The sequence below is a fragment of the Panthera tigris genome, chromosome B1, assembly GCF_018350195.1.
Source record: "Panthera tigris isolate Pti1 chromosome B1, P.tigris_Pti1_mat1.1, whole genome shotgun sequence".
NCBI classification, from domain to species: Eukaryota; Metazoa; Chordata; class Mammalia; order Carnivora; family Felidae; genus Panthera; species Panthera tigris.
The window spans coordinates 210,457-233,218 of record NC_056663.1 but is presented as its reverse complement, the minus strand read 5'-3'; the positions used below and the strand labels follow the sequence as shown (position 1 = coordinate 233,218).

The following is a 22,762-nucleotide window of genomic DNA, read 5'->3' as shown; positions in this document are numbered from 1 at the left end:
GTCTTTGCGTGCCAGGACCAGCTTCCCATGTGGGTCACTCTTCAAGTGGGCCTCAACAACGTCCTTGTGCAGCTCCATTACAACAGTGGAAATGACATGATGATATTCCAATTCCATCCTGAACAATACTGCAGGGGTTTGGGCCCTATTTTCGTGTTGTTCTCAGAGTTAGGAACCGGATCCCCATTGGGAGAGAGCAATAACTATGGTGAGGGTTTGGCCCAGGGACATAAGAAGGGCTGAAGCGAATCCATTCCCGTTATCTCCATAGAGAGCATGCATGGGTGCAGGTCAGGTGTAGGGTTAGCGTTAGACCTGAGGTGAGGCTGAGGTTGATTTGTATCGTTATGGTCAATATTTTGTCCCCAGTGGATTCAGGCGCTGAAGCACCAGCAGTGTACTTATCTCCCCGGAGAGCTGAGTGGAGGGCACATGTTAGGTGCCAGTCAGGCTTGGTCTTTTGATGCCCGGGCCAGCCTTGGTGAGGGACACTCTTCGGTTGGGCCTCAGCAACCGCCTTGCTCTGCTCCCTCTGGAATTCAGAAATTACCTGGTGATGTGTCTCGTTCAATGGCAAGTAACACTGCATCGCTTATGGGCCCCATATGCGTGGTGATATCACACATCATGGTGAGGGTCAGGGTTAGTGTTGGGATTAGGTCCCAGGAGGTTCTAGGCGGTGAACACCTAGCAGGGGAGTGGTCTCCACAGAGGGCTGAGTGGAGGCTGCATGGGAGCTTTCAGTTAAGACTTAGTCTTTGCGTGCCAGTGCCAGCCTCCCTGATGGTCAACTCTTTAGTTAGGCCTCATCAACTGCCTTGTGCAGCTCCATTCTGGCAGTGGAAATGACATGATGATGTGCCAATTCCATACTGAATAATACTAAGGGGGTTTGGGCCCTATTTCCGTGTTGTTCTCAGAGTTAGGAACTGGATCCCCATTGGGAGAGCCATAGCTAGAGTGAGGGTTCATTCCAGGAATATAAGCAGGGTCGAAGTGACACCAGTCCCGTTATCTCCATGGAGGGCTGAATGAAGGCCCATGAACAGGTGCGGGTCAGGTGTAGGGTTAGCATTACAGTTGGGGTGAGTTTGAGGTTGATATGTATGTTTCTGGTCAGTACTAGGGTTAGGGTTACATCCCAGGTGGCTCCAGGCACTGAACTGCCAGCAGTGCAGTGGTCTCCCCAGAGGGCACAGTGGGGGACACCTGGGAAGGTGTCGGTCATGCTTAGTCTTTGAGTGCCAGGGCAAGCCTCCTTTTTGGGCCAATCTTTGGTTGAGCCTCAGGAACCGCTTCTGTAAGTACACTTGGGCTTCAGATATTACATGGTGATATTCCACGTTCCATGCCGAGTAATCCTGCTTCTCTTCTGGACCCCATGTGTGTGGTATCCTCAGACTTAATAATTGGGTCATCATAGGGAGAGAGCCTTGCTTAGAATTGGCATTAGGTCCAGGGCCGTAAGCAGTGCCAAAACTACACCAGTCCAGTTATCTCAGTGGGGCCTGAATGAGGGCCAACGTGCAGGTGAGGGTCTGGTATAGGGTTAGCATTAGAGTTAGGGTGAGGTTTAGGTTGAGGAGTATGGTGAGGGTCATGGATAGGGTTAGGGGTAGTTCCAAGGAGGCCCCAGATACTGAAACCCAACCAGTGCAGTGGGTCTCCCTGGATGGCTGAGTGTAGAGAGCATACTAGGGTGCCAGTTAGGCTTAGTCTTTGGGTGCCAGGGCCAGCCTCAGGTGTGGGCCACTCTTCAGTTGGGCCTTAGCAAACCACTTGTGCAGCTCCCTCTCTGCTTTGGATAGTACCTGGTGATGTTCCACGTTCCATGACCAGTATTGCTGCACCGCTTCTGGGCCCAATATGCATGGTGATATCAGACTTAGGAATTTGGTCCTCATTGGGAGAGAGCCTTAGCTAGGGTTAGCGTACTTCTGAAGGACGTAGATAGGGCCATAGTGACATGAGTCCCGTTATTGCCCTGAAGGGTTGAAGTGAGTGCTCTTGTGCGAGTGCGTGTCAGTTGTAGGGTTGTGTTTAGAGTTGGTGTGAAGTTTAGGTTGAGGGGTATGTTGAGGGTCACTGTTAGTGTTAGGGTTAGTTCCCAGGAGGTTCTAGGCAGTGAACTCCTAGCAGTGCAGTGGTCTCCACGGAGGGCGGTGTGGAGGCTGCATGGGAGCATTCAGTTCAGACTTAGCCTTTCTGTGCCAGGGACAGCCTCCCGTGTGTGCCACTCTTCAGTTAAGTGTCAGCAACCTCCTTGTACAGCTCCATCCAGGCAATGGAAATGACATGATGATGATCCAATTCCATACCGAATAATACTAGAGTGGTTTTCACTTTATGTGCGTGGTGTTCTCAGACTTAAGAACTGGATCCTCATTGGGAGAGAGCCATAGCTAGGGTGAGGTTTTGGTTCAGGGACATAAGCAAGGCTGAAGAGACACCAATCCTGTTATCTCCTTGGAGGGCTGAATGAAAGCCCACGCACAGGTGTGGGTCAGCTGTAGGGTTAGCGTTACAGTTGGGGTGAGTTTGACACCCCTCTGGTTATCTCCCTGGAGGGGTGAAATGAGGGTCCATGCGTGGGTGAGGGTAAGGTTTAGAGTAAGGGAGTAAGGGTGATGGTTAGGTTGAAGAGTAGGTTGAAGGTCACAGTTAGGGTTAGGGTTAGGTCCCAGGAAGCTCCAGACCCAGAAACCCCAGCAGGGATATAGTTTCCCCGAAGGTCTCTGTGGAGACCAAATGGCATCGTGCTGGTCAGTCTTTGTCTTTCAGTGCCAGGGCAAGCCTCTTGTATGGGCCACTCTTCAGTTGGGCGTCAGCAACCCCCTTGTACAGCTCCATCTGGGGTTTAGGCATGACATGGTGAAGTTCTATGATCCATGCTGTGTAATTTCTCACCACTTCAGGGCCCCATTTGCCTGGTGTTCTCAGACGTAGGTATTGGTTGCCCATCGGGAGAGAGTCTGAGATAATCTAGCATTCTGTCCAGGGACATAGATAGGTCCAAAGCAACAGGAGTCCCGTGATTGCCCTCGAGTTCTGAAGTGAGGGCCCTTGCGCAGGTTCGAGTCAGGTGTAAGGTTAGGGTTAGTGTTAGGGTGAGGTTTAGGTTGACGGTTAATGTGCGGGTCAAGGTTAAGGTTAGGCTTAGGTCCGAGGAGGCTCCAGGCACTGAACCGCATCAGGGCAGTGGACTCCCCAGGGTCTGTGTGGAGGGCTGATGGGTGGGTGCCAGTCAGTCCTAGTCTTTGGGTGCAAGGGCCAGCCTTGGTTTTGGACCACTCTGCAGTTGTGCTGTAGCACCCCCTTTGTTCAACTCCATCCAGAATTTAGAAATGACACGGTCATGTTACATATTCCATGTTGAGAAAACCTGCATTTCTTCTCGGCCCCACATGTGTGGTGTTCTCAGACTTCTTAATTGGGTCTCCATCGAAAGGGAGCCTTAGCTCGGGTTAGGGTTCAATCCATGCATGGCACCAGGGCCTACACGATACCAGTCCCGTGTTTTCCCTGAGGGCTGAAGTGAGGGCCTGTGCACCAGTGCGGTTCAGGTGTAGGGTGAGGGTACACTTGGGGTACCCTTGGGGTAGATTGAGGGGTATGGTGCGGGTCAAGGTTAGGGCTAGGGTTAGGTCCCAGGAGGCTCCAGGTGCTGAACCCCCATCTGGGAAGTGGTGATGTTCCACATTCCATGCCGAGTAATCCTGCACTGTGTCTGCGCCCCATGTGCGTGGTTCCCCTAATTCCAAAGGAGAGATCCTTAGCTAGGATTAGGGTTTGGTCAAGGACATAGATAGAGCCAAAGCAACACCATTCCCGTGATTTTCCTAGAGGGATGTTTTGAGGGCCTATGCGTGGGTGTGAGTCAGGTTTAGAGTTCGGGTGACGTTTAGCTTGAGGGATAAGATGCGGGTCATGTTTTGGGTTTGGGTTTGGTCCAAGGAGGCTCCAGGCACTTATACTGCAGCAGAGCAGTGACCTCTCCAGAGGGCTGAGTGTAGGGTGCATGAGAAGGTGCCAGTCAGGTTTAGTCTTTGGGTGCCAGGGCCAGGCTCGGGTGTGGGTCACTCTTTGGTTGAACCTCAGAAACTCCCTTGTACAGCTCCATCCATGCTTTGTAAAAAACATGGTGGTGTTCCATGTTCCATGTCAAGTAATCTTGCAAATCTTCTGGGACCCATGTTGGTGGTGATCTCAGACTCAGGAATTGGGTCCTCATCAGGAGAGAACCTTAGCTTGAGTTAGCGTTTGGTCTAGGGATATCACTAGGGCCAAAGCAACACCAGTCCCATGATCTCCCTGGAGGGCTGAAGTGAGGGTCCATGCGCTGGTGCGAGTCAGTTGTAGGGTTAAGGTTAGAGTTGGGGTGCAGTTTAGTTGAGTTCTATGGTGAGGGTCATGGTTAAGTTTAGGGTTAGGTCCCAGGAGACTGCTGGCGCTGAACACCCAGCAGGGAAGTGGTCTCCCTGGAAGGGTGAGTGGAGGGTACATCAGAAGGTGCCGGTAAGCTTAGTCTGTGGGTGCCAGCCCCAGTGTCTTGTGTGGGCCACTCATCATTTGGGCTTCAGAAACCTCCTTGTTTACCTCTGTCCAGGCTTTGGAAATGCCATGGCAATATTCCATGTTCCATGCCGAGTAATCTTGCTCCTCTTCTCAGCCCTATGTGAGTGGTGTTCTCTGATTTAGAAATTGGGTCCCCATTGGAAGAGATCATTACCTAGGGTTAGCGTTAGGTTCAGTGTTGTATATTGGGCCAAAGTGACACCAGTCCTGTTATCTCTCTGGAGGGCTGAAGTGAGGGCCCATGCACGGGTGTGGCTCAGGTGTATGGTGAGGGTTACATTTGAGGTGAAGTTTAGGTTGAGAGGTACTATGAGGTTCAAGATTACGGTTAGGGTTAGGACCTAGGAGTCTCCAAGCCCCGAACCCCCATCAGGGCAGTGGTCTCCCAAGATGGCTGAGTGGAGGGTGCATGGAAGGGTGCCAGTCAGGCTTAGGCTTTGGGTGCCATGGCCAGCCTTGGGTGTGGGCCACTCTTCAGTTGGGCCTCTGCAAGCCCCTTGTCCAGCTCCATCTGGGGTTTGGAAATACCATGGTGATGTTACACATTCTACGCTGGAAAATCCTGCATTGCTTATGGGCCCCATGTGCTCGTGTTCTCACACTACGGAATTGGGTCCCCATCAGGAGAGAGCCTTAGCTAGGGTTAGGGTTCTGTCCATGGACGTCTTCAGGGCCAAAGCGACACCAGTCCCGTGATCTCCCTGAAGGGTTGAAGTGAGGGCCCATGCGCAGGTGCAGTCAGGTGTAGGGTTATGGTTACAGTTGGGGTGAGGTTTGTGTTCAGGGATAAGTTGCAGGTCAAGGTCAGGGTTAGAGATAGTTCCCAGGAGGCTCAGGAACTAAACCCCCAGCACTACATAGGTCTCTCTGGAGGCCTGAGTGAAGGCTGCATGGGAGGGTGCTGGGTCAGGCTTAGTCTTTGGTTGCCTCCGCCTGCCTCATATGTGGACCACTCTTCTGTTTGGCTTCACCAAACCCCTTGTTCAGCTCTGCCCCGGCAGTGGGAATGACATGGTGATGTTCTATGTTCTGTGTCAAGTTATCCTGCACCACTTCTGGGCCCCATGTGCGTTATGTTCTCAGCCTTAGGAATTGGGTCCCCTTCGGGAGAGATCTTTAGCTAGGCTTAGAGTTAGGTCCTAGGATGTCGCCAGAGCCGAAGTGACAATGGTCCTGTAATCTCCCTGGATGGCTGAAGTGATGGCCCATGCACAGGTGCGGGTCTGGTAAAGGGTTAGGGTTAGAGTTTGGGTGCGGTTTAGGTTGAGTTCTACTGTGAGAGTCAAGGTTAAGTTTAGGATTAGGTCCCAGGAGCCTCCAATTCCTGAATCCCCAGTAGGGCATGGTATCCCTGGAGGGCTGAGTGGAGGCTGCGTGGAAGGTGCCTGACAGGCTTAGTCTTTGCATGTGAACACCAACCTCTTGTGTGGGCCACTCTTTGTTTGGGCCTCAGCAATCCCCTTGTGTAACTCCATCTGGGCTTTGAATATAACATGGTAATATTCCACGTTCCATGCTGAGTAATTCTGCACTGCTCTTGGGCCCCATGATTGTGGTGTTCTCAGACTGAGGATTTGGGTCCCCACTGGGAGAGACCCTTAGCTAGGGTTAGGGATTGGACCAGGGATGTAGCAAAGGCGAAAGTGACAGCTGTCCTGAGATCTCCATGGAGGCTGAAGTTAGGGCCCATACACAGGTATGGGTCAGGTGTAGGGTGACGGTTAAGGTTGACGTGAGGTTTAGCTTCAGGTGTATACTGAGGGTCACAGTTAAGGTTAGGGTTAGGTCCCAGGAGGCTCCAGGCGCTGAACCCCCAGCAGGGCTGTCGTCTCCCCGGATGGCTGTGTGGAGACCGCATTGGAGGGTGCTTGTCAGCTTAGTTTTTGGGTGCCTGTGCCAGCCTCAGGTGTGGGCCACTCTTTGGTTTGGCCTCAGCAACCCCTAGTGCTTCTCCTTCCAGGAGAATGTTGGAATGTTGGATTACTCGCCAGTGTTTCACATGGCGAGTAATCCTTCACGTCTTCTTGGCTCCATAGTGGTGGTGTTTTCAGACTTTGGAATTGGGTCCCCCTTGGGAAAGACCCTTAGTTAGGATTAGGGTTCGGGGGATGTCTCCAGGGCCAAAACGACACCAGTTTGGTGATCTCCTTGGATTGATGAAGTGAGGGCCCATGTGCGGTGCGGGTCAGGTGTAGGGTGAGGGTTAAAGATGAGGTGAGGTTTAGGTTCACATGTATACTGAGGGTCACCGTTAAGATTAGGATTTGGTCACAGGAGTCTTCTGGCACAATACCCCCAGTAGGGCAGTGGTCTCCCCACAGGGCTGAGTGGAGGGTTTTTTGGAGGGTCCCAGACAGGCTGAGTTTTGGGTGCCAGGGCCACTCCTCGGTTAGTATTCAAGAAGTCCTCTGTGAATCTCCTTCTGGTCTTTGGAAATGACATGGTGATGTTCCAGGTTCTATGGTGAGTAATCCTCCTCCGCTTCTGGGCCCCATGTCCATCATGTCCTCAGACTTAGGAATTGGGTCCCCATTGGGAGAGAGCTTTAGTCAAGGTTACGGTTCGGTCCAGGGACATTGCCAGGGCAGAAGCGACACCAGTGCCGTGATCACCCTGGAGGTCTGAATGAGGGTCCATGCCCGGGTGCGGGTCAGGTGTAGGGTTAAGTTTAGAGTTGGGGTGAGGTTTAGGTTGAGCGGTATGTTGAGTGTCACGGTTAAGCTTAGGGTTAGGTCCCAGGAAGCTTCAAGCGCTGAAACTCCAGCACAGTAGTGGTCTCCCCAGAGGATTGAGTGTAGGCCTCATCGGAGCAGGCTGTTCAGGCTTCGTCTTTTCGTGCCAGGGCCAGCCTAATGTGTGTGTCATCTTCAGTTGGGGCTCATCAACCACCTTGTGCAGCTCCATGCAGGCCTTGGAAATGTCATGATGATGTTCCCCGCTCCATGCCGAGTAATCCTGCACTGCTTTGGGCCCTTTGTGGTGTTCTCAGAGATAGGAATTGGGTCCCCATCCAGAGAGAGCATTAACTAGGGTTAATGTTTGGTCCAGGGACTTCACCAGTGCTGAAGTGACACCATTCCTGTGTGTCGTGGGCATTGGGTTAGGGTTTGGGATTGGGTTTGGTGTTAGGGGTTAGCGTTAGGGATTAGAGTTAGGTTTATGCATTAGGGTTGGGTTTAGGGTTATGGTTAGTGTTTAGGATTATGGTTATGGGTTAGGGTTTGGAGTTAGAGTTAGGTTTAGGCATTAGGTTTGGGCTTGGTTTAGGCTTAGGTTTAGGGTTTGGGTTTGAGAGTTAGGATTATCGTTAGAGAGCTAGGTGTTAGCATTAGTGTTAGGGTTTGCATTAGGTTAAGGGTTAAGTTTAGGGCTAGGTCTAGGACTTGGATTAGGGTTAGGGGTTAGGGATTTGGATTAGGGGTTATCGTTAGGGTTACTGTTAGAGTGTTATGGTTCAGGTTAGTGTTAATTTTAGTTTTTTTAGTTTTAGGGTTTGCGTGTTAGAGTTAGAGTATCAGGGTTAGGGTTTTAGGGTTAGAGTGATAGGGTTAGGGTTAGAGGGTTAATGTTAAGTTTAGGGTTAATTAGGTTATGTTTACATTTACGGTTAGTTAGAGTTAGAGATAGGGTTAGGGGTAGTGGTAGGGGTAGTGTCAGGGTTTAGCATTAGATTTATGGTTAGGATTAGGTGTTAGGTTTAGGTGTTGGGATTTTGGTTAGTGATAGGTTTAGTGTTAGGGCAAGGAGTAGGTCATGCTTGCACCCGCACTTGGAGTGGGAGGGTGTTCATGCCTGGATACCCCCCTCCATCTGTGAGGGAGTGTGTTCTTGATATTGCCCCAGTCTCTCTGCACTGGAGGTTGTTCTCGTCTCTCCCCAACCCAGCTTTGCTCTGGAGTGTTTCCCGCCGTCACTCCTCCTTCTCTTTGTATGGTAGGATTTTATGTGTCACCCCATCCCTTTTTGGTGCATGGGGTGGGTTCACACATGCCACCCTCTAATCCTTCTGCATGCGAAGGCATCACCCATGTCCTCACCACACCTTAGATTGGGATTAGTGATGCCAGTATTAAAACTGATGTTTCTTGAATGGCTATTTTCACTTTCACAGGTGAAGAGGCAGACATCTATTAAGGTAAGGGTTATGGTTAGGATTAATAATAGGTGTCAGTGTAAAGTTTAGGTCATGATCTCAATCCACCCTTAGTGTGCAAGGGCTTCATGAATGTGCCCCATTAGCTCTACTTTATCCGCGATGTAGCCGTGATACTCCTTTTAATTCAGATGTTTTCTTTGACTCCTAGGTGGCTCATTGGGTTAAGCGTCCCACTTCATCTTGGGTTGTGGTCTTTAGGTTGCTGGTTTTGAGCCCTGGGTGGCCTCTGTGCTGATGGCTCTGAATCTGGAGCCTGGTTCAGATACTGTTTGTCTGTCTCTTTCTCTCTGCCCATGCCCCACTTATGTTCTGTCTTTTTCTCTTTCAAAAATTAATGTACCTAAAAGCATTTTCAATCAGACATTTCCTGGATGGCTCTTTTCACTTTCATTCCTGAAGAAGCAGGCATCTGTCTCATCCATTGTTCTTTTGTTATCTTTGGAATAGGTGAAGACATATACGACATTTCCCCAGCCAGCATCGGGGATGTGCAGCATTTGTTCTATCAGCTGGATACCTCTCATCCACTGAAATACTGCATTCCTCTATCGCATCCTACATGCTCCCAGAAACTGGACTGTAACTGTGGATGGTAGCACTGTCCCATAGTCTTCTGATGGTATTTCAGGAGGCTCTTTATTCACATCTTTGAATACCTGAGTGTCTTCTGACATATTCTCTCATTTTTCCACTAGGCCGCTGCTATGACACCCGACAGGGAACCTGAAGTAGAGAGGGATCCAGGAGCAGCCCAGCTACTCTTGGCTCCCAAAAGTAGTCACCCTGCAACTCTTTATGGAAGAGGAGAAAACATCACCACCACCACCACCACCACTACCATTTCATAACCCTGCACTGAATGTGGATACAACAAGAACTCACTCCCAAAAGGAAACTCCAGCAGGGTACATGTACAGAACCTACAGTGTTGGTCAAGTATTTTGGATCACTAAGTGAGATTGTACTTTTGACTGGTAAGTGTACATCTAAATCTCTCGGAGGGGATTTTATTCTCCGAGGTCACCACAACCTAAATTGTTGGCCCATGGGGAGATGTGTTGTCCCTATTGGTTGTATTGATGTAGTCTCTTTGGGCCAGTGAATTAAAGCTCCATAGGGTCTTGTCCTATTCCCGCCTCTTCACGGGAAGGTCCATTTCACCGATTGGAAGAGACGGTAAAACCCTCGTGTGGCCATTCATATGAGTCACTATTTAGTGACTCATGTCACTAAACAAGTGATTATGCTACCTTTGCACGATCAGGATACCACGGCCATTTCACGAATGTCCCTGGGCAGGCAAGGCCTCTAATACTAGAAATGCTAGAGGTGATTTTACTGGTAAACAGGCGGGGTTTGTGTTCGCTGATTTCCTTTACTTCTTTTCATCTTTGTGTGATTGTCTATCTGTGTTGGGTCAGCAATTGGTTTGATATTGACTTTACAGTTAGGTTATTTTTATCTCATTGTTAACTATCCGTGTTTATCTGCTTTGATAGGAGCTTATGAAAGGCAAATATTTCTTGTTGCACATACTAGCATTATTGCTTCTATTGTGAAATTCACCTAGTCATAACTTAGGAGTTGGTTGTCTGGTTTTGGTATTCAGTTCTTAAGATAATATACCAATGCCTGAGCCCTACTATGAATGCTCATCGCCACAGCCCTAACAGCCACCTACAGTACACAAATCATATTTTTCGCCCCTCTAACAGCCTCAGTACACCTACTTGGCGATGCAGGGGTGTAATGCTCGAACCCCTCATTGGCGATGGAGGGGTGTCACACTTGCACCCCCCCCCCATCAGCAAGGAGGTAGTGATGCCACTACTAAACCTGACATTTTGTGAATAGCTTTTTTCACTGTCAGAACTGAAGAAGCAGTCATATGTTACAGTTAGGGTTAGGGTTAGGATTAGAGTTAGAGTTAGGGGTTAGGGCAAAGGTTAGGTCACACTTACACCCTCCATTAGGTGTGGGAGGGAGACACCCATGCACCTTGCCACACCTCAGCATGGGAGGGGGTCATCAATATGCCGGGCCCCCCCTCAGTGAGGGAGTAGTGATGTCCCCCCTCTGCATGGGAGGGTGTTCATGTATGTGCATGAACCACCACCCCCGCCCCCCCGCCCAGCATGGGAGGTGGTTCACGCATGTGCCCTGCCCCCCTGTGGCACTGGAGGGGTCACCCGTGCACAGCGCCACCACTCAGTGAGGGAGTAGTGATGCCACTATTAAATCTGATGTTTCATGGATGGCTGTTTTCACTTTCACAGCTTAAGAACACGCATCTGTTAAGGTAAGGGTAGGGTTACCATTACAGTTAGGGGTTAGGGTAAGGGTTAGGTCATGCTTGCTCACCGCCTCTGTGTGGGAGGTTTTCACGCATTACCCCACCATCCTCAGCATGGGAGGGTATACACCCTTTCTCCCTGCCCCGCCCCTCAGAGCGGGAAAATATTGAAGCATGTGCCCTGCTCCACTTCCGTGGGAGAGGGCGTTCACGCATGCACAGATCCCCCCTTGGGACAGAAGATTTTTCACACATGTGCACCACCACCCCTCGGTGGAGGAGTGTGTTCACTCATGGGCACACCCCACCTCCGCATGGGAGATGGTTCAGGCATGTGCCCCACCCGTCTCAGCATTGGAGAGTGTTTAGGCATGTGCACAGCCCCCCTCCGTGTGGGAGAAGGTCACCCATGTGGAGCGCCTCCAATGAGTGCCTCCAATGAGGCAATAGTGATGCCACTATTAAGTGTGACGTTTCATGAATGGTTCTTTTCACTTTCCCAGCTGAAGTAGCAGATATCTCTGAAGTAACGGTTAGGGTTAGCATTACCATTAACGGTTAGGGTAAGGGTTTGGTTGTGCTTCCACACCCCCTCATCGCCAGAGTGTATTCACGCAATAGCACCACCCCTCAGTGCAGGAGAATATGTACGCATGGGCCCTGCTCCCTTCAGCACAGGAGGGCGTTCACACATGCGCCCTGTCCCCTTCTGCTCTGAAGGGTGTTCACGCATTCCCACATTTGCACAGCCCCCCCACGGGGAGGGAGGGCGTTGGCACGTGTGCCCTCTCCCCCTCGGTATGGGAGGTGGTTCACACATGCTCCCCACCCCCTCAGCGAGGGAGGGTGTCACCGGTGAACAGCACCACCCCTGGGAGAGGGAGAAGTGTTGTCACTATTAAATGTGATATTTCATCAATGATTCTTTTCACTTTCACAGCTGAAGAAGCACGCATCACTTAAGGTAAGGGTTAGGATTAGCATTTCATTTAGGATTTAGGGTAACGGTTAGGTCATGCTTGCTCCCCCTCTCTGCAGGAGAGGTGTTTCACTCATGCTCCCTGCCCTGCTCGGCACGTGAGGGGTTCACGGATGCGCACAGCCCTCCCTCGGGGTGGAAGGGTGTTCTCACGCACAACCCTTCTTGGCCACAGAGGGCGTTTTTGCATGCACCCTGCCTCACTAGCACAGGAGTTTGTTCTTGTGTAAGGCCCCCCTCCTGACGGAAGGGCGTTCACCCATGTGCACCACCCACCCCCTCCTTTGGCATGGGAAGGTGTTGACCTATGTGCCTTGACACGTCAGCATGAGAGAATATTCACGCATGGGCCCCGCCACCCTTGGGTGCAGAAGGGTGTTCGTGCATGCGCCCAACCCCCTTCGGCATAAGAGGTGGTTCCCGTATGCCTCTTCAACACTCTGGCGTGGGTGGGTGTTCATGCATGCAGACAAATCCCCTTCAGGGAGGAAGGGTGTTCATAGATGCACACAGCACCTCTCGTGGCAGAAGGGTTTTCACGCTTGCGAGCAACCCCTGCTTGGGGAGGGATGCCATTCGCGCATGGGCCCTGTGCCATACCACGGCGGGGGGGGGGGGACTGTTCACACATGTGCACAGCTCTCCCTACTGGCGCAAGTGTGTTCACGCATGCACACAACTCCCGCTCCAGGAGGTAGCATGATTCCACATGCGCACAACCTCCCTCAGCAAGGGAGAGCATTCATGCATGCTCCCTGCCCTCTACTGCAGGAGGCTGTACACGCTTGCACACAGCCCACTCTACTGGCAGGTGTTCATGCATGCGCACAGCCCCCCTCAATGAGGAAAGTCATTTGCACATGCGCCCCACTCCTCTGGGTAAGGAAGGGTGTTCAGGCATGCGCAGAACCCCGACCTCAGTAAGGGAGGTTGTTCGCGCATGCGCCTTGCCCCACTTAGCACAGGAGGTGGTTCAGGCTTCCGCCTGGCCCTCTGTCAGCATGTGAGTCGGTCACCCATGCACAGTGCCACCCCTCAGGGAGGAAGTAGTGATGTCACTATTAAATGTCATGTTTCATGAAAGGTTCTTTTCACTTTCATAGCTGAAGAAACATGTGTCTCAAGGTAATGTTTAACGTTAACATTACTATCGGGTAGGGTTAGGGTTTGGTCAAGCTTCCTCTCCCCCTGGGCATGGATTTCCAAGCATTAGCGTGTCCCCCTTTGGCACGGGAGCATGTTCACCCATGTGCCGGACCCCACTTTGGCACAGGAGGATGTTGACCTATGCGCCCCACCCTCATATCGCAGGAGGCTATTCATACACGCACACTGCCACCCCTAGGGAGAGAAGGGAGTTCACACGTGTGCACAAACCCTCTCATTGAGGGATGGTGTTCATGTATGCGCCCAGCCCTCTCCACAAGGGAGATGGTTCTCATATGCACCCCACCCCTGCGTCAAAACGGGGTGTTCACACATGTGCAAAAACTCCCTCCTGGCGGAAGGGTGTTCAGGCATGCCTTCAACCCCTGCTCGGTGAGGTAGACCATTCTGACATGTGTACAACCCTCCCTCAGTGAGGGAGAGTGCTCGTGCTTGGCCCCACTCACCTCGGCAGGGAAGGGTGTTCACGCATGCACAGAACACCCCTCGGCGATGGAGGGTGTTCACCCTTGCACGCTGCCCCATTTGACACCAGAGGTTGTTCAGGATTCTGCCTCAACCCTGGTTGGCGCGAATGCTCATGGCTGCATCACTAACAGCCCCTGCATGTCGCTAATCATATTTCTCGCCCTTCTTGGACAGCCTCGATATACCTACATTGGCGATGGGGGGGGGGGTCTGACGCTTGCTCCTCTTCTGTGCCCCTTCATCAGCCATGTAGATATGGCACGTCTGTGCACCTTTATGGGCCATGTAGGGGCGAGCTGCCTGTGCCTCTTCATGGGCTATGTAGGGGTGTGCCACCAGCACCCCTTCATGGCTACTATATGTACTGTCTGTGGTTTCAGGGACCCTCCTGGGGTCTCTGGACGTATCCCCATGGATAATGTGGAGCCTCTGTAGTCGTGTTCCTCTGCATTACAACTACCCACAAGACCCTCATCTCCAGATAAATATTACAGGATCAGGAACCAATTTTCTTTGCACTTTCTTCTTAGTGGAAACATCTTGCTTTTCTTACCATGGCCACGTTGCCCTTTCTTCCATCTCCAGGAGGTTCCCTTTACCTGCACTTCTCTTCACTCACTGCTTTTGGGTGTGCTGTCTGCCTCCTGTCCCAGTCCTGCACCAATGGTAGTTTGTACCATGAGTGGCTGTAGGAAACCGCCTATGGAACTGGGACTCTGGGACTGGACTGCTCTTCTCCCTGGTAGACATACAAGTAGCTTCCTTGATGGCAGAAGTGGATACTGGTCATTGGTGGCAAGAGGTGATTTCACATTTGCTCACATTTCCACTGGTGCTGGTGTTGAATGATGGAGGACACCATGCTGGAGGATCGCGGATGGAGTCGTCACTGTGGCCATGGGGGGGGGGTGGGCAGCTACAGAACCTGTCTGGGGTGAGTTTTGGGTGTATAGGGTATACGCAGGAAATAGGATGGGTTGAAAGCAAGGGCAACACATCAAAAAACATATGGCCTCATGAGTGGGTATCTTGTGTTTTGTTGCCAAGGGAAACGGCTCCCCCTCATCTGAGGAAAATAGTCTTACCCCACTCCCAGGACTCCTAGAGGATAGGTTTCAATGGCTTCACCTAAGACAATACAGTCGTGACAGAGAGCAGTGATCTTCAGGCTCCGAGTCTCTCATCTGTGTTTACTTCCTGGAAAATAATGGGATGCAAGTGTATTCCAAATGGAGGTACAGAATCGGGCCCACACAGGATCCGGTGCCCATGCAGGAGAGTTGCAGAGTATTACCACTTCGCACTGGTAGGAGATGGGGGGACGAATATGGGAGTGGGTTCAAAGAATATTACACCAAAGAGGGTGACATATGACAGGCCAGACATGGATACACGGTTCTTCCTGCAGGAAATGTAATTCAATGTGTTGCCTGGAGAACTGGGAATGGTCATAATAATGGCTCAATGGCTGCCTGCAGTCAAGTAGATTGAAATGCCAGAGCTTCCCTGATTTTCTCAGGGAAGGAAGACTCCAAAGTCTGAGGGAGATGGAAATGGGGGCCTGTTGTGCACACACCTGCTCATTTACCATAAACTTGGTGGTTTATGAGAACAAAATCATGTTCTCTCACAGTTCTGGAGTCCAGGAACCCAAAATTTGCTTCACTGAGCCTAAGGTGTCAGCAGGGCTGTACTCCCTCTGGAGACTCCAGGGCTCCAGGGGACAGTGTATCCCTTCCCTCTGGTATCTCCTGGTGGCCACCAACCTCCCTTGGCTTGTGTCCACATCACCCCGGTCTGTCTCCATGGACACAGTACTTCCTCTTTTGTCAACTCTCCCTTTGCCTCTCTAAGGATGCTCGTGATTCCATCTAGGGCTCACTCAGACAACCCAGGACTCAAGATCCTTAACTAGATCCCATCGATGGGAGTTAGATTCCAGCTATTAGGACTTGCTTTCTTTAATGGCCATTGCCCAGACTGGTACAACCTGTCCTTCCATAGGGAGACAGCCAAACCATGCTATCCCCATGTGGTGGGGCACTCACCGGTCAGCAGTCCCACGGCATGCACTGCTGATAGACATTGCAGCAGGACCAAATCTCCAGAGAATTATGCCCAGAGGGGAAAAGCAAATCCTAAAAAGGTCACATGCTTTTTTATTCCATTTGTATAATATTCTTGATGTGACAAAATCATAAAAATGGAAAGCAGATCAGGGATTGCCTGGCATCAGAGAGGTGATGGATGCAGGAAGGAGGTGGGAATATCTACTCTAAGAGGACAACTTGGGTGTCCCTATGGAAGGCTCGATGCTGTTTCTCATGTGCATCAGTATTGAAATGCTGGCCATGATCCTGTTCTACAGGCAGAGAGAACATAGGGCATCTTTATTGTGTTTTCCAATCACACACAGTACCAGCACCTCACAGCCATCCACCTTAGTACATCTATCCCCACGGCTCTGGCTGGTATCCCGTTGCCACAGTTGAGTCGTGTTCCTAGGGGAGGAAACCATGTCTCGCTAACAGGCCTCCCACACCACTTCCCTCTCTCCTGCACACCGGGAGTTTCTTAGGGACCTGGCCATCCTGTGCACCTGCAGCTGTTTCTCCCAGCCCACAGGGAGCAATCACTTCCCATACAGCACCAACTGTTTGGTCTTCCTATGCCTAGCATTGCACATGCCGGCACCTGACGTCCTTACCTCGTTGTCTCTGTCAGCTGAGTCTGAGTGGGCTTCCTCTCCCACTCGTCCCTAGTTCTCATCTCATTAATGAACGACACTCACATCGCTGAAGCTTACAGTGAAGTCTCAACCCCCAGTATGTGGACTACGTGGCACCATTTTACAGACTCACTTGATTACTCCCTTTAAAAATTACTTCCTTCCTCCTCCCACCATCTGGGCCTCTGCTCACCAGTGTCTGTGTTGGTTGGTCCACATCTTCCCGCCCCCCATTTGCTTTCCGTCTGCCCTTACTCTGGGGTGATCTCAGCCAGCCCCAGGCTTTTATATACCAGCAGCTGGGGCCTCCAAGTCTTTATGCACTGCCCCCAGCTCTTCATGTCTCCAGACGCCTGACTCCAACTGTGCACCACACAGGTGCTACCCTCCCCAGACTCTGCTACCTGCCTGAAGGTATCTCCTCTTCCCCTCCCCTTGTTTACTGGTCTGTGGCCACAGTGACCCCTCCCTGCTCCCTGAGGATGTCAGGCACATACATACTCCTGCTTCAGATTTTTGCACTCACTTTTCAACTCTCTGTCCGGAATGTTCTCCCATATGCCAACATGACATACTCCATCATTTCCGTGATGCTTGCTCTGACATCTGCTCAGAGAAGATCAGTGGGGTCTCTGCTAGCACTCTATCTAAAACTGAAAACTGTTCATTCTCAGACCTGGACACCTGATATCACTTCCCTGCATTCTTTTTCTTCCCCGTCCTTGGCATCATCTGTTTTTCTTACTTGCTTGCTGTCTGTGGCCTGCTTCAGTCCCTGCCAGAATGTTGGCTCCATGGGGTCCAAAGACCAAACTAGCTTTGTTTAGGGTGTTTCATCAGGGCCCTAGAACAGTGCCAGACTTCTTCAAAGGCTCAAACACTATTCATTGAGGGAGTAAATGTTGGGATTTTGTATTAGTTGGCTGGGTCAGCCACCACAAAGTACCACAGACTGGGTGGCTTAAGCAACAGGAATTGATTTATTTATTTTCTCACACTTTAGATCAAGGTGTGGCCAGGGTGGGTCTCCTCTCTCCGTGACTGGTGGACGACCTCCTTCCCACTGTCTTCACGGGGTCTTCCTTTTGTGTTTGTAGGTGCCCATTCTCTTCTTATAGGACACCAGTTATCAGATTAGGGTCCTTCCCCCAAAATGAGCTATTTGAACCTCCACTTTACCTTTCAAGATCTGGTATCCACGTATAGTCACATGGGTAGTTAAGACTTCAACGTATGCATTTTGGGGGCAAATTCATTCCATAACAGGTTTCTGTCTGTTGTACCTAGTCACTACCTACATGGGTTTTTTTCCTGTATGCCCTTGTCCCCATTATTTGCTCACTCACTGCTAATCCCAGTTTGCCCTTAGCCCAATTTATAACTGTTTATTTATTTGTATAGGCTTGCATCTTCCCTCTACCTCTATACTCCAAGTTCCTGGCTGGCACTGGAATTACATCCTTAGCATGGGCATCATGCCCTCCAGGTGAGGTAAGTATGATTACTCTCATTTTGAAAATTGACAATCTGAAGCTCAAAAGAGAGTAGGTCATGTTTCTGAGATCACAGTACTAGTAAGTGCTGTCCTTCTGATAATTTGTTCTCATAGTCTCCAAAGCCCAATTTTTTTCATCTACCACACTGTCCCCAAGATGAACAGGGAAAGCCATACTTCAGCCTGATATATTATAAGCAATTGTACCTGTAAAGCTCATGTCACATTTCAGGAAATGGGTTTAAGTTTAGAATCTGAGTAATTATACCCACAGGTTGAATTTGAATCTGACATCCTTTAATTTTTTACTGCTGCAAGTTCTGTTATCTTTAATGATTATCTAAATGTATTCTTCCCTTTGCAAAATTTAGCCACTAAGAGTACTAAGAGAGTTTGTTTCCTTTGTAAGAGGTTGGAATTATACAATGAATTCATAATGTCAAGGAAATAGCTGTTATTTTATCATAAAATATAGAGGAAAAGGTCATTGCCTTTGTTGTAAGAGTTTACCATGTGTTATTGATAACATGCCTGAGCTCTATTGGTGAAACCATCATAGTCTTTGAAAGTCAGTTATTTATAATTAAGAGAGTATTGTTCTCTCTTTGGGTGCAGCTGATTGTTTAAAATAGAACTTAGGATTTTTTTGCATAGATTTTATGTTTCAGAATGAGCTTTGGTTTAAAAAGTATGTTAAATTTGCATTCATGCAAGTTGTGCAATCATTAAATTGATGGGAAAGCAGTTATTAATAGTTTTCTTTTGAACATGTAGATGGAAATAATGTAGGTCATGTTGTTACTCCTTACACATGTTGAGCTCTGGTTTCGTTTGGCATTTCCAAACCATTGCCCTGAGCTTATGGATGTTGATCAAGTAGCCATGTAATGGTTCTTTTAAATTGGTAACAGGGGTGTAGAGATGATTCTTAAGATGTGTATGAGGAATCTGTTGGTTTCTGCTTCTATGTCTGTGTAGCTCTTAAAAATAGAAGACTAGGGCATCTTATTGAAATTAATTTTGTTCAAAGTAAATGCACCTTGTGAATGAGCTAAAGGCTTAGATAATAGTCAATACTTTTGGAGTCTGATATTAATTTGCAAATTTAAAATAGGTCTAGGGGCATCTGTGTGGCTCAGTTGGTTAAGCATCTGACTTTGGCTCAGTTCATGATCTCACTGCTCATGATTTTGAGCTCCGTGTTGGGCTCTGTGCTGGCAGCTGGGAGCCTAGAGCCTGATTCATATTCTGTCTCCCTCTCTCTGTCCCTCCCTGGTTCATGCTCACTGTCTGTCTCTGTCTCTGTCTCTGTCTGTCTCAAATATAAACTAAAACATAGAAAATAGGTCTAGGATAAATCTGTAGACAGTAACATACTTATAGTGACTGCTGGTTGGAACAAAGAAACAACCTGAAACTCCAAGCATAAATTACTGTTGTTTTCCTAGGAACCCATCATATATCAAGTTGACCATTAAGCTGAATACAAGCATTTATCTTTTAGAAACTTGGAAGAGATAAGCATACTATATTAGCTAGGAAGGTTTGGTATATGTCATTGTTGTAGACCTATTTTCTTTAATGATCAAAAATTTAATTTGAGATCTCTTTTATTTGGGTATTCAGGATTTAGATAAATAACCTGAAGCATATGAATTAAGACCATTTTAGAACTGACCTGGACTTAAAAATCCAGAGAATGGAGTCATGATAAAGATAGTTTGAACATTCCATTTTATAAAAAAAAAAAAATTACAGCTCCTGGGTGACAATAGTTATGTTGGAGAAGGGTTTCTGTGGTTCCCTCCACAAATGGTACATGATTTTGAGTCAAGGATACAGCCTCACTGACTGTACTTTTACTGAAATGATGGATCAGATAGCAACATTTCTGAATACCCTCTTTCTGAACCATAATCCCATTTGTATTTAAAGTTATTAAAAATAGTATTTCTGAAAATGCTTAATAAATTGGAAGTCAACCTAAATTTGCTTGTGAAGTTATCAAATGGAAAACTGTTTCCAAAGCAGTTATGTTACATTTTATAGGAAAAATAATCTTTTATGTCCTTACTGCATTTATATCATATTCACTTTTGTTTCATGCTATTTGTGTGTGTGTGCGTTGTGTGTGTGCATGTGCACGTGTGTGTGTGATTAAGTGAAATGTGCAATATTTTGTCATTTAAAAAGCTTCACTAATTTAGGCAAAGTCAGCCAGAAACAAATGCAGTACATTATGTCGAAAGTAATCATGTAGATTTCCATCATGAGAAATAGTTGGTTTATCTCAAATGAATTTTCTTTCCTCTTTTCTTTTCCTTTTAACAATCCAAGTCATAGGACAATATTTTCTTTCTGCTAACCTTGAGACAGGGCAAGCGCAGATTTGTGTCAGAGCACATGGTCTGTATTTATGAGAAAGTAGGGAAATTAAGAGAACCACTTAGTTACAAAGCTTAGTGGGGACTCATGACTGACTCAGAGTTTTCAACATTATTCTGTGGGGAAGTCTTTTATTTACTTGTTAGTTTTTTTTAATTTTTACTTTATTTTTTTAAGTTACATCCAAGTTAGCATAATATGCAAGAATGATTTCAGGCATAGATTCCTTAATTCCCCTTACACATTTAGCACACCACCCCTCCCAAATCCCTCCAGTAACCCTCTGTTTGTTCTCCACATTTAAGAGTTTCATATGTTTTTGTTCCCCTCCGTGTGTTTATATCATTTTTGTTTCCCTTCCCTTATGTTCATCTGTTTTGTATCTTAAAGTCCTGATATGAGTGAAGTCCTATGATATTTGTCTTTTCCTGACTAATTTCGCTTAGCATAATACCCTCTAGTTCCGTCCATATAATTTCAAATGACAAGATTTTATTCTTTTTGATTGCTGAGTAATACTCCATTGTGTATGTATATATGGTATATATATGTGTATATACATATATGTATGCATATATATGTATATGTGTGTGTGTGTGTGTGTGTATATATATATATATATATATATATATATATATATATATATATACCACATCTTCTTTATCCATTTATCCATCGATGGACATTTAGGCTTTTTCCATACTTTAGCTATTGCTGATAGTGCTGCTATAAACTTTGGGGTTCACGTGTTCCTTTGAAACAGCATATCTGTATCCCTTGGATAAATACCTAGTAGTGCAACTGCTGGGTTGTAGGATAGTCCTCTTTTTCATTTTTTGAGGAAACTACTTACTGTTTTCCAGAGTGGCTGCACTAGTTTGCATTCCCACCAGCAGTGCAAGAGTTCGTCCTTCTCCATTTCCTCGCCAACATCTGTTGTTGCCTGAGTTGTTAATGTTAGTCATTCTCACAGGGGTGAGGGGGTGTTTTATGTGGTTTTGATTTGTATTTCCCTGATGATGAGTGATGTTGAGCATTTTTTCATGTGTCAGTTGGCCATCTGGATGTCTTTCTTGGAGAAGTGTTTGCTCATGTCTTTGCCCATTTCTTCACCGGATTACTTGTTTTTTGGGTGTTGAGTTTGATATGTTCTTTATAGATTTTGAATACTAATCCCTTATCTGATATATCGTTTGCAAACATCTTCTCCCATTCTGTTGGTTGCCTTTTAGTTTTGCTTATTGTTTCCTTCTCTGTGCAGAAGCTTTTTATTTTGATGAGGTCCTAATAGTTCATGTTTGCTTTTGTTTCCCTTGCCTCTGGAGATGTGTTGAGTAAGAAGTTGTGGAGGCCAACATTAAGAGGTTTTTGCCTGCTTTCTCCTTGAGGATTTTGATGGCTTTCTATCTTACATTTAGGTCTTTCGGCTGTTTTGAGAGTCATTTTGTGTGAGAAAGTGGTCCAGGCTCATTGTTCTGCATATCACTGTTTAGTTTTCCCAGGACATTTGCTGAGGAGACTGTCTTTATTCCACTGGATATTCTTAATTTTTGTCAAAGATTAGTTGGTGATACATCTGTGGTTCCATTTCTGTGTTTCTATTCTGTTCCATTGATCTGAGTGTCTGTTCTTGTGCCAGTACCATAGTGTCGTGATGATTACAACTCTGTAATATAGCTTGAAGTCCGGGATTGTGATGCCTCCTACTTTGGTTTTCTTTTCCAAGACTGCTTTGGCTATTCAGGGTCTTTTCTGGTTCCATACAAATTGAAGGATTGTTTGTTTTAGCTCTGTGAAGAATGATGGTGTTATTTCGATAGGTATTGCATTGAATATGTAGATTACTTTGGGTATTTTGACATTGTAACAATATTTGTTCTTCGTATCCAGGAGCATGGAATGTTTTTCTTTTTTGTGTGTTTGTCATCTTCAATTTCTTTCATAAGCTTTCTTTAGATTTCAGTGTATAGATTTTTCACCTCTTTGGTTAGAGTTATTCCTAGGTATTTTATGATTTTGGTGCAATTGTAAATGGAATCGATTCTGTGTTTTCTCTTTCTGTTGCTTCATTGTTTGTGTACAGGAATGCAACTAATTTCTGTGCATTTATTTTATATCCTGCCACATTGGTGAATTCATGGTTCATTTCTAGCAGTTTTTTGGTGGACTATTTTGGGTTTTCCACACAGAGTTTCATGCTTACTTCAAAGAATGAAAGTTTGAGCTACTCCTGGCTAATTTGGATGCCTTTTATGTCTTTGTGTTGTCTGATTGCTGAGGTTAAGACTTCCAATATTATGTTGAATAACAGTGGCGAGAGTAGACATCCTTGTCTTCTTCCTGACCTTAGGAGGAAAGCTCTCAGTTTTGCCCCACTGAGCATTTTAGTGTCGGGTCTTTCATATATAGTTTTTTTGATCTTGAGGTATGATCTTTCTATCCCTACTTTCTTGAGGATTTTTATCAAGAAACGATGCTGTATTTTGTCAAATGCTTTCTTTGCATCTTTTGAGAGC

The 22,762-nt window shown here is 47.6% G+C and overlaps 1 long non-coding RNA gene across 1 annotated transcript in view; it reads left to right on the top strand.

Moving 5' to 3' along the window:
• LOC122237805 overlaps positions 1-22,762 on the top strand; it is an 86,423-nt gene that overhangs the window by 53,724 nt on the left and 9,937 nt on the right. Inside the window, exons 2-4 of the long non-coding RNA XR_006216442.1 lie at positions 9,427-9,705; positions 11,965-11,988; positions 17,768-17,857. This is a non-coding gene — a long non-coding RNA (uncharacterized LOC122237805). The remainder of the gene's footprint in view (positions 1-9,426; positions 9,706-11,964; positions 11,989-17,767; positions 17,858-22,762) is intronic.